The 12,886-nt window shown below is 39.0% G+C and overlaps 1 pseudogene; it reads right to left on the reverse strand.

The window, feature by feature from the left end:
* Positions 1 to 8,679: 8,679 nt before the first annotated feature.
* LOC111726563 overlaps positions 8,680 to 12,886 on the reverse strand; it is a 23,676-nt pseudogene continuing 19,469 nt past the window's right edge.

Below are 12,886 nucleotides of genomic sequence, written 5' to 3' on the forward strand. Positions count from 1 at the left end.
TGTTGATCTGTTCTATAATCCTTTTGTTTTCAATCTCATTTAATTCTGCTCTAATTTTGGTTATTTCTTTTCTTCTGCTGGATTTGGGATTGGAATGCTCTTCCTCTTCTAGCTGCTCTAGATGTCACATCAAGTTGTTAACTTCCTTTCTTTCCTTTCTCTAGAGGAAGGGTTGCAAGTCTATAAATTTACATCTTAGGACTGCCTTTGCAGTATCACAGAGGTTCTGATAATTCATATATTCATTATCATTTTGTTCTAAAAATTTGGTAGTTTCCTTCTTGATCTCATCTCTGACCCATCTGTCAATCAGCATAATTTTATTTAGCTTCCATGTTTTTGTACGAGTCTGCAGATTCCTGTTGTTACTGAGTTCAACTTTTATTCCATGATGGTTTGAGAAGATGCATGGAATAATTTCTATTCCTTTAAATTTGCTCAGGTTAGATTTGTGGCCTAAGATGTGATCAATTTTGGAGTATGTTCCATGTACTGATGAGAAAAATGTGTATTCAGTTTTGTTAGGATGAGATGTTCTGTAGATGTCTGATATATCCTGAACTTGAATACTTAAATTTAAATCTAAGATTTCTTTGCTAAGCTTCTTATTGGAGGATCTATCCAACAGTGCCAAAGGAGTGTTAAAATCTCCGACTATGATGGAGCTGGGGGGAATCACGTTGCTCATGCTGGTTAGAGTCTCTTTTATAAATTGTGGTGCATTCTGGTTGGGTGCATAGATATTGATAATTGAGATCTGAACATATTATGTATTGCCCATAACAAATATAAAGTAGACATCTTTATTCTTGGTTACTTTTTTTGGTTTAAAATCTATTGTATCTGTGAATAAAATTGCAACACCTGCTTTTTTCTGCTTTCCATTAGCCTGGAATATAAATGGCCATCCCTTCACCCTGAGTCTATATTTGTCTTTTAAAGTAAGATGAGATTGTTGTATACAACAGATGTCTGGTCTGAGTGTCTGTATCCAATTAGCCAGTCTCCTTAGAGGACAATTTAAGCCGTTCCCATTGATTGAGAATATTGATAAGCCTGGTAAAATTTTAGGTATCGAGTTGTTCAAAAGTCCAGTGGATGTATTTAATCCTTTCACCAATGTAGAAGTTAGAGTTTGAGCAATAATTTCTGAGTTAGTTTACTTTTGTGGTGGAGGATTGCACTGATCATTATGGAGAATAGGTCTGAGAATATCCTGGAGAGCTGGTTAAGTTATGGCAAATTTCTTGAACGCATGGATGTCATTAAAGTATTTAATTTCTCCATCATAAATGAAACTCAGTTTAGCTGGATACAGGATCCTGGGCTGAAAGTTATTTTGTTTTAAGAGATTAAATGTCGATGACCACCCTCTTCTTGCCTGAAAGGTTTCAGCAGATAGATATGCAGTTATTCTAATATTCTTCCCCTTGTAGGTTATGGTTTTCTTATGTCTCATTTCTTTCAAGATTTTCTATTTCATATTAACTTTAGTGAAGTTAATGAGGATGTGTCTGGGGGATGTCTTATTCGGGCTGAGTCTTGTTGGGTTTCTGAAGATGTCTGCAATCTGAATTTCAGGATCTCTTGAGGTATCTGGAAATTTCTCTTTCATAATTTCATAAAAAAGAATCTTTGTGCTTTGCGAAGCAACTTTGTCGCCTTCAGGGATTCCTAGAAGGCGAATATTAGTTTTCTTCGAATTATTCCAGAGCTCTTTGAGAGAATGATCCATTTTTGCTTTCCATTTCTGATTCTCCTTGGACATTTGGACATATTCAGAACCTTTGTCTTCTACATCTGAGATCCTTTCTTCTGCCTCTTGCTCTCTGTTACCAAGAGATTCTTCCACATTTTTCAGATCTTTGAGGGCTGCAAGCTCTTGCCTCAATGTTTCAAAATCTTTGGTGGTTTTGTCTTTGAATTCATTGAATTCTTGAATGAAGTTTTGGAATGCTCCTTGAATTTCTATTTCTATCTTTGCCTCTACCCTATTAATCTTATTTGCAATCCAAATTCTGAATTCAATTTCTGACATCTCAGCTAATTGTTTATATAGGGGATCTTCAGTTTCATCTGCCACATCCTTTCTTGGGGGAGTTGATCTACTCTGGTTATTCATATTACCAGAGCTTTTCTGCTGATTCTGCCCCATGATTATTTTACCCCAGTTGACTTTTCCCCTTGAGATTTGTTAAGGACCCATACTGTGTTACGGCCTAAGAGACTGTGGACCTGCTTGGTGTGGTGGGGCTAAGTGGCTCTGTCTTGTTTTGAGCTGTTCACTTTCCTACCCTAGAGATTCAGTTTCCCTTGGTTGTAGTTTCTGATGTGGAGAAATACCAGCAATTAAGTCGCCCCCCCCAAACAATTGGGCTAGGAAAATCAAACCTTTCCCCAACCATACACCCAGGGTGCCCCTTTGAATAGTCCCTGGGTGGTCTGCCCAGTTTAAGGGGTCCAAATCAATTGTCCCAGTCAACACCAGTTTCAGGTGGAAGAGTTCAAATGTTTCCAGCAGCTAGATAAGCAGGGTCTGCTCGCAGCTCTGATATAACTTGCTTCAGTGCTCCGTGAGGGCAAAGGACCCACCTAGCAAATGGTTTAGTCTGGGAAGGTTAATACGTCCTTCCCCACCTTGCACCCAATCGCTTGTAATCCCCCAGGTCTGTGACCCTATTCACTGCAGTAGGCAACTGCTCCCAGGGTTGGTTTACAACTGCCAAAATTACCCAGAAGTCTCCTTCTAGTGGGGGGGGGGGCTTGTATGTTTAAATTGGGCTGTGAATGTTCTCTTAATTCCAGCCCATTTCCTTCTGTCCCACCTAGATTCTTCTGCCAAGTCAGAGGCTACTAGAGCTGATGAGGAACTCTAACCTGGGCCGCAAACAATTAGAATTTAGGTGTTAATCCCTGCCTCTGCCCACCCACTTCCTTTTTCTCAGCATTCCCCTGAGGGCAAGGTGCTCATTGGGAAATCTGAGTCTAGTCCTGCAGGGGAAGAATCTAGGCTTTGAAAGTTCTTGCTGTTCCAGCCTCACAACTTTTGTCCTGTCTAAATTCTTCTGTAAGTCAGACTTCTAGAGCTGGTGAAGAACTCAGCTGTGGGCAGCAAGCAAATTAGAGTTTACACTCAGGTGTCAATTCCAGCCTCTGCCCACCCACTGCCTTTGTCTCAGCTATTCCCCTGAGGGCTGGTGCTAATGGTCTCTTTTCTTATGAAAGTTAACAAGCCCATTCAGCCTGTGGCTGCTATCTGGAACTTCTGGTTTCCTGGAGAGACAGGGCTGGCCTATCTGGAATGGCATCAGTTCATAGCTCAGGATGCCACTGTTCCTGTATGGCTTCCTCTGAGCCAACTTTCTTCTCTTTACTCTTGTGCCACAGTCAGCACAGAACAGCACCAGCCCTTTCCCCCTCCACTTCTCTCAAGGAGATGCCCAAGAATATGGACTCCATGGGTAACAAACCTCCAGCCTCAGGGTGAGGGAAGGGGGAATCCTCAGAGTTCAATGTTGCAGATGGGGAATATATACAGTTTTATATAGTTTTACAGTTTTATGCCTGGCAGAAGGGTGCTGTGGCATGCCAGCAGGGGTAGGAGGTCCAGTTTTTAAGGGGTCTCTCCCATGGGATAGGATGGGAAGATGTTTGAACTCTGCTCCCTTGTTTGCATGGAGTAAACTGCGAGCTCTTCTTGTGGGGGAGGGGACTCCCATCTGCTTGGTGGTGAATTTTGTACCTTTTGATTGTATTTTTGGGGTTGCAGCTCACCTCAGGAAGATTGAATTGTGCTCTTCAATCTTCCCTCTTGGCTCTGCTCCAAACCATCACCTCCCTTGCTAAACTTAAACTTCTGTCCTTTAAGCCTCCTTCTGGATGGGAGCTTCTGCAAAAAGCTGGCTGCAGTCCACCATCTTGGCTCCGCGCCCTCAAAGTGGTCATCCTTGTCTTTGCTTACTTTTGTTGGTTTAAAACTTATTGTATCTGCAAATAAAATTGCAACTCCTGCTTTTTTCTGCTTTCCATTTGCCTTGAATATAGATGACCATCCCTTCACCCTGAGTCTATGTTTAATCTTTTAAGGTAAGATGAGATTCTTGTATACAACAGATGTCTGGTCTGAGTTTCTGTATCCAATCAGCCGATCTCTGCTTCTTTAGAGGACAATTTAAGCCATTCACATTGATTGAAATTATTGATAAGCCTGGTAAAATTTTGGGTATTAAGTTCTTTGAAAGTCCAGTGATCATTTTTAATCTTTTTGCCATTGTGGAAGTTGGAATTTTATCAAAAGTGTTTACTTTTGTGGTGGAGGATTACACTGGTCATTATGGAGTATAGGTGTGAGAATATCCTGAAGAGCTGGTTTGGGTTATGGCAAATTTCTTCAACATGTGAGTCTCATTACAGTATTTAATTTCTCCATCATAAATGAAATTCAGTTTAGCTGGTTACAGGATCCTGGGTTGAAAGTTATTTTGTTTTAGGAAATTAAAAGTCGATGACCACCTTCTTCTGGCATGAAAGGTTTCCGCACAGAGATCTACAGTTATTCTAATATTCTTCCCCTTGTAGGTTATGGTTTTCTTATGTCTAGTTGCTTTTAGGATTTACTCTTTCATATTAACTTTAGTGAAGTTGATTATGATGTGCCTGGGGGATGTCTTATTCAGCTTGAGTTTTGCTGGGGTTCTTTTGCTGTCTGCTATCTGAATTTTCATATCTCTTGGCATATCTGGAAAGTTTTTTTTCATAATTTCATGAAGATAGGCCTCTGTGTTTTGTAAAGCAACTTCATCACCTTCAGGGATTCCTATAAGGCAAATATTATCTTTCTCATTATTACAGAGCTCTCTGTGAGAATGATCCATTTTTGCTTTCCATTTCTGTTCCTCTTTGGACACTTGGGCACGTTCAAAAGCTGTGTCTTTAATGTCTGAGATCTTTTCTTCTGTGTGCTGCATTCTATGACCAAGAGATTCTACTGTATTTTTCAGATCTTTGAGGGCTACAATCTCTTGCCTCAAAGTTTCAAAACTTTTGGTGGTTTTGTTTTTGCATTCATTGAATTCTTGTGTGAACTTTTGGAATGCTCCTTGAATTTCTAATTCTATCTTTGCCTCTATTCTACTAATCTTATTTGCAATCCAAATTCTGAATTCAATTTCTGACATCTCAGCCATCTGTTTATGAATGGGATGTTCAGTTGCATCAGTTGCCACATCCTCTCTCAAGTGGGGAGTGTTGATCTACTCTGGTTATTCATATTACCAGAGTTTTTCTGCTGATTCTGCCCCATCATTATTTTACCCTGTTTTGCTTTTCCCCTTGAGCTTTATCAAGGACATGTATGGTGTTACAGCCTGAGAGACTGGGGACCTACTTGGTGTGGTGGGGCTAAGTGTCTCTATATTATTTTCAGATGGTCTCTGTCTTACTTTAGTGAATCAGTTACTCTTGGTTTTAGTCTCAGCTGTGGAGATATACCAGCAATTAAGTCACTCTGCCCCCCACAAACAACAATTGTGCAAGGAAAACCAAACTTTCCCTCAACCATACACCCAGGGTGCCACTTTGGACAGTCCTTGGGTGATTTGCCTGGTTCAAGGGGTCCATATCAGTTGTCACAGTCAGCACCGGTCTCAAGTGGGAGAGTTCAAAAAGTCTCTGGCAACTAGATAGGAGGGGTCTGCTGGCAGCTCAGATATGACTCACTCCAGTGCTCCATGAGGGCAGAAGGACCCACTCACTAATTCACTCAGTAAGTGAATTAGTCTGGGAAGATTGATGCCTTCTTCCCCACGTATCAAGTCACTGGTAATCCCACAGGGCGGTGACCCAGTTCCCTCCAGTGAGCAACTGCTCCTAGGGTTTCCGACTGCCTGAGTCACCAGGAGATCTGAGTCTGGCAGGGGGACCTTGGGTGTTTAATGTGGGCTGGGGCAGTTCACTCAGTTCCATCCCTGTGCCTGATTGATGTTGCTGGCAGAACAGGACAGAGCAACTTCACAGAATTTGTTTTTGTCCCAGCTAAATTCCTCTGCAGGTCAGATACTGCTAGAGTTGATAAAAAAACTCCACCCTGGCCAGCAAGCACTTAGAGTTTACACTCAGGTGTCAATTCCAGCCTCTGCTGGCCCTCTGCCTTTGTCTCAGCTATATTTCCCTGAGGGCTAAGTGCTATTATGGTCAGATAAGCAGTCTTCTGGTTCAGCCCCTCCCTGTAAGTCTGTAAGCTGCTGTGTTCTAGTCCCCATGCTCTGGGCTTCTCTTTACTCAATGACATTCCCAAATCCACTCTGCCAGTGGCTGCCACTGGAAAAAATGCCAGAAACCTCTGGTTGCACAGAGAGACAGGGTGTATCTATCCAAAATGGCCTCAGGGATGTGACCCTTTCCCGCTCCTGTGGCTGCTGCTCTGCAACTCAGGATACTGCAGCTCCTGTATGGTTCCCTCTCAGCTAACCATCCACTCCTTGCTCCTGTGCCACAAAATCAGCACAGACTAGCATCATCCCTTTCCCCCTCCACTCCTCTCAAGGAAATGCCCAAGAATCTTGACTCCATGGGTGACAAACCAGACCTCAGGGCGAGAGTAGGGGGGGGAATCCTCAGATTTCAGAGTTGCAGGTAGAGAGTATATAAAATTTTATACACAGTTTTACAGTTTTATGCCTGGCAGGAGAGTGCCATGGCACTCTAGTAGGGGTAGGAGGTCCAGTTTTTAGGGGACCCACTCCCATGCGATAGAGTGGGAGGATGTTTTAACTCTGCTCGCTTGTTTGTATGGAGTAAACTGTGAGCCCTTCTTGTGGGGGAGGGGACTCCTGTCCGCTTGGTGGTGGATTTTGTACCTTTTGATTGTATTTTTGGGGTTGCAGCTCAGCTCAGCAAGGATGATGTGCTTCTTCAATCTTCTCTCTTGGCTCAGCTCCAAACCATTGGCTTACTTGCTAAACTTCTGTCCTTTAAGTCTCCTGAATGGGAGCCCCTGTAGAAATCTGGCTGTAGTCTGCCATCTTGCCTCCTCCACCTCTCTGGGTTTTCTTTTAAAATTCATTTCATATATATATTTTTTTCTTAAATCATAAACACATAGATCATGTATACATTAATGAATTTGTGGGGTACAATGTACTCAAGATGAAGGAGGGAGGAGGGGTGATCAGAGGGGAAGGGGGAGGTCAGATCCATTTCATATATAACTCTTGTTTATGGCTTAGTTTGACTTTGAGTTTTGACAAGTAAGATTTATCTAAATTTAAAGAATCATAGGCCATCACTGACCACAAACTTGCTGGCAGTGTGCAATGCCCCATTTTTGTTTAAATAATAGTAAAATGCTAAAAACACTTTTGCATTATTTTCTTTAAAATATGAAACTCTAAATTGTGTCTTGATTCAAGCAACAATATTTACCTGTCCCCTGTCCTTTTAAAAAAAATTTGATAAAAATCTCTCCTATGGACTTTGAAAAATTGGATGTTGTAGATGCCACTAAAGGGAATTATAGACTTCCAGGTATCCATGGCATAGAAACAAATGGGTAGTGTTTTTATCTTGTCTCTAGTTCTGTGGGATCATGAAAAGGATGGAAGAAAAGACAGGAAATCGTCCAGTGTATAGAAGATTATACACAATAATCTTCTATAGACAATTATAGACAATTTTTTATGAGCCAATAATCTTCTATAGACAATTATAGACAGTTTTTTATGAGCCAAAAATGATCTATACAATATTTAACAGAGTTTTTTTTTTTATTTTTGAGACAAGTTATTGCTCTGTTGCCTAGGATGAAGTGCAATGGCATCATCACAGCTCACTGCAGCTTGAACCCCTGGGTTCAAGCAATCTTTCTACCCCAGTTTCCCAAGTAGCTGGGATTACACATCTGTGCTACCATATCCAGCTAATTTTTCTATTTTTTGTAGAGACAAGGTCTTGCTATGTTTCTCAGCCTAGTCTCAAACTCCTGGGTTCAAGTGATTCTCCAGTGTCAGCCCCCCAAGGTGCTAGGATTAGAGGTGTAATCCATCATGCCTGGCCAGAAAAAATTATTATTTTTTTACTCACATTGACATTATATATATATATATATATATTTTATTAGATCATAACTGTGTACATACATTACTGCATTTATAGGGCACAATGTGCTGATTTTATATACAATTTGGAATTTTTACATGAAACTGGTTAACATAGCCTTCATCTCACTTATTTAATTGTTGTGTTGATACATTTATACTCTACTCTTAATATATTTGACATGCATCCTTGCAATATGCACAATAGGTGAGGTCCCACCTATTACCCTCCCTTCACCTGGCCACACCTTCCCCACCCCATGCTCTCCTCTTCTCTCCTTTTTTTCTGATTTATTGTTCCTATGAAAGTGTGAGTGATCATATATTGGTTTCATAATAGTACTGAGTACACTAGATATTTTTTTTTCCATTCTTGAGATACTTCAATAAGAAGAATATAGTCCATCTTCATCTATGTCAACATTAAAGAGGTAAAGTCTCCATATTTTTATGGTTGCATAATATTTTATAGTATACATATACTGCAATTATAGACTTATGAAATTATTATTATTATTTTTAAAACTGATATTTATTTTCCTACATCTTTATTTCCATCTTGTTTAAGAGATTGTGGAAGAGCAGCTTAAGACCACTCAGTGGTTGTTCCTACCCATTCAATGGCCTGAGCAGTGGGAGCTACAGATCAGTCTTCAGTGGCAGGCTGGGCACTCCAGTCTTCAATGGGAACTGCTGAATAGGCACAGAGGGCACCTGTATGCCTTCTGACCAGTCTGCAATCTCTGGTTTAGTAGCAGTAAATTCAGGAGTTGGAGAAGTCCATTCACCTTGAAATTCCTCCTTGGTCACAGCTTTCTCAACAGCAGCCTGCTCTTCCTTTTCAATCTCTTTAGGATCTTTGTAGAAATAGAGATCAGGGATGACCTCCCATGGATGTTCATGGGAGATAGTGCCACGCATACAGAGAACTTACTGGGCCAGCATCCACCACATCAAACCTAGTGAGTGAGCTCACTTGTTGTTGCATGGGATAGCAATTTCCACACAATGTAGAGGAGAATCTGTGTTACACAGAGCAATAGTAGCCAGGTTAACATAAGAAACCTCTGTGAGAGGCTGGTGGTCAGTAACTACTAGAAGAGGAGGCTGTTGGGAGGCTGCCTGGATCTGGTTAGTGAAAGTTCTGGGAGCAGCCAGCAATAGGAGCAAGCTTCAGCACAGCTTGCTGGCCATTATTCCTGGAGGATATGACACTGACATCAGCAGGATTTTCAATGGCAACAATGTCCCGAGCTTCCAGCAGAAGCTGCTCCTAGGTCCTCTTCAGATTTATGATGTAGATGCTATCACTTTTCCTTTTGTAGATGTACTGTTCCATTTGGAAGTCAAGATTAGTGCCACCTAAGTGGGTTCCTGCCGCAAGGAATTTGAGGACATCCTCCTTCATTTGCAGGACATAAGGGCTCTGGACATTGGGAAAATTTCCCTTTAAGTTACAGTGGGAATCTAGAACAATGCAAAATAGACCCTCTCTGAGCAGTGTGGAAAGGCAAAATCAATATTTTTAGATGCTACCGCTGTGCAAAGCAAGATGTAAAGTCCGAGTAACTAAAAATTAAAGAGCTGGGTCTCTTCCTGGTTTGGGGATCAGAGAGATATTTGCTTGATATAAAGTGTTGGGATGTGTGTCTTCTTTTTTTTGTTTGTTTTGAAAAAGGTTATGTAATATAGGCATTAGTTCTTCTTTAAAAGTTTGGTAGAATCCTGATGTGAAGACATTTGGTCACAGACTTTTTTGGAGGGAAGATTTCATATAGCTGATGCTATTTCAGTGCTTGATATAGGTCTATTCAAAATTTCTAAATCTTTCTGGCTGAGTCTATGAAGGTGGCATGCTTCTAGGTATTGGTCTATTTCCTCCAGACTTTCATTTTCTGAGAATAAAGATTTTTGTAGTAATCGTTAAGTACTTTTAAAATTTCTGAGATGTCAATTGTTATTTCTCCTTTATCATTTCTGATTGATGATATTATGAACTTTACTTTTCGGTTTCTGGGTAGGTTAGCCAAAGACTTATCAAATTTACTAATCTTTTCATAAAACCAACTTCAGTTGTTATTTTTCCTTTATAATTTCTGATTGACGATATTACAGATTTTACTTTTCTGTTTCTGGTTAGGTTAGCTAGTCAATTTTGCTAATCTTTTCATAAAACCAATTTTTTGATTAATAGATCTTTTGAATGATTCTTTTGTTTTCAATTTCACTTAATTCTGCTCAATTTTGGTTATTTCTTTTCTTCTGCTGGGTTTGGGGTTGGAATGTTCTTCCTTTCCAGTTGCTTGAGATAATCCATTAAATTGTTGACTTCTTCTCTTTCTGTTCTCTTGACAAAGGCTTCCAATGCTGTACATTTCCATCTTAGGCCTGCCTTTGCAGTGTCCTACAGGTTTTGATGATTTGTGTCTTTATTTTCATTTTGCTCCAAAAATTTGGTAATTTCCTTCTTAATCTCATCTTTGACACAGCTTTCATTCAGCATAAAGTTATTTAGTTTCCATGACTTTGTTTTAGCATTAAGAATCCTGTTGCTGTTGAGTTCACTTTTATTCTGTGATGGTCTGAGAAAATACAAGGAATAATTTCAACTCCTTTAAATTTGCTGAAGTTAGACTTGTGAACTAAGATACGATCAATTTTGTAGGATGATCCATGGACTGATGAGAAGAATGTGCATTCAGTTTAATTAGGGCAAAATGTTCTGTAGATGTCTGTTAAGTCTATTTGTTCTAGGGTAGAGTTTAATTCTATCATTTATTTCCTTAGTTTCTTCTTGGAGGATCAATCCAAAAGTGACAAAGGGGTGTGAAAATTTCCAACTATTATAGTGCAGGAAGATATCAAACTGTTCATATCTGTTAGAATTTGCTTTATAAATTAAGGGGCATTGTAGTGTGGTGTATAAATTTTGAGGACCCAACAAAGAAAGAAAATTATAAACCAATAACATTCATAAATATTAATGCAAAAATATTCAAAAAAATTCTAGCAAACAGAATTCAACAACATATCAAAAAAATTATATACCATGACCAAGTTGCTTTTATCTCAGGGTTACGAGTTTAGTTCAACATATATAAATCTATAAATTTAATACATCACATAAATAAAATAAACAAAGATCATATGATTCTTTCAATTGATGAAGTAAAAGCTTTTGATAATATTCAGGATCCTTTCTTGATCAGAACACTTGAGAAATAGGCTTAGACAGGTCATTTATTAAACTAATAGAGGCCTTCTACAGCAAACTCACAGATAATATCATATTGAATGGAGTAAAATTGAAATCATTTCCACTCAGACCTGGAATTAGACAAGGATGCCAATTGTCTCTACTGCTATCAAAATAGTAATGGAAGTCTTAGCTATCACCATAGGCAAGAGAAGGTGATCAAAGGTATCCAAATGGTGTCAGAGATAAAACTCTTACTCTTTGCAGATGATATGATCTTATATCTTGGAAACCCTGGGGACTCAACTACAAAACTCTTAGAAATGATCAAGAAATACAGCAGTGTCTCATAATACAAAATCAATATTATAAATCAGTAGTTTTTATATATACCAACAATAGTCAAGCTGAAAAAATAATAAATAATCAAGGACTCTATTTATTTTACAGTAGTACCAAAGAAGATGAAGTATCTGGAAATTTACCTTAAAAAGATGTGAAAGATCTCTATAAAGAGAATTTTGAAACTCTAAGAAAAGAAATAGCTGAAGATGTTAACAAATGGAAAAACATACCATGCTCATGGTTGGGAAGAATCAACATTGTCAAAATGTCCATACTACCCAAAACAATATACAAATTTAATGCAATGCCTATTAAAGCACCACTATCATAATGTAAAGAAATTTTAAAAAATAGTGCTTCATATTATATGGAATCAGAAAAAACTTTGAATAGACAAGACTTTACTCAGAAATAAAAACAAATCAGGAGGATTCATGCTACCAGACTTCAGGCTATACTATAAATCTATAGTGACCAAAACAGCATGGGTACTGGCATAAAAATAGACAGGTTGATATATGGAACACAGTAGAGAACCAAGATGAAGCCGGCCTCTTATCATCATTTGATCTTTGATAAGACTATCAAAAACATTAACTGGGGGAAAGAGTCTCTATTTAACAAAGGTGCTGGGTGAATTGGCTGGCGATCTGTAGAGGACCGAAACTGGACTCATACATTTCACCATTAACATAAATTGATTCTCATTCTATAAAAGATTTAAACTTAAGACATGAAAATATAAAGATACCTGGAGAGAGTTCAGGGAAAATTTTTGAAGAAATTGCCCTGGGAGAATATTTTATGAGAAGGAAACTTCCTGGCAATTGAAACAACAACAAAAATATATACTGGGATCTGATTAAACTAAAAAGCTTCTGCACAGCCAAGACTACAGTAAGTAAAGCAAACAGACAGCTCTCAGATTTGGAAAAGATATTTGCAGGTTATGTTTCTGACAAAGGTTTGATAACTAGAATCCACAGAGAACTCAAACTAATCAATAAGAAAAGAAGAAGAAAGGCCAATTTCATTGTGGGCAAGAGACTTGAATGGAAGCTTCTCTAAATAAGACAGGCACATAGACACATAAGACAGGCACACAGACAAATAAGACAGGCCTACAGACACATAAAAAAAATGCTCATCATCTTTAATCATCAGAGAAATGCAAATCAAAACCACTTTTAGATATAATATAACTCCAGTAAGAATAACCCACATCACAAAATACCAAAACTACAGATGTTGG

This window comes from Otolemur garnettii, unplaced genomic scaffold (assembly GCF_000181295.1).
Source record: "Otolemur garnettii isolate 467f Iridium unplaced genomic scaffold, OtoGar3 scaffold00071, whole genome shotgun sequence".
NCBI classification, from domain to species: domain Eukaryota; kingdom Metazoa; phylum Chordata; class Mammalia; order Primates; family Galagidae; genus Otolemur; species Otolemur garnettii.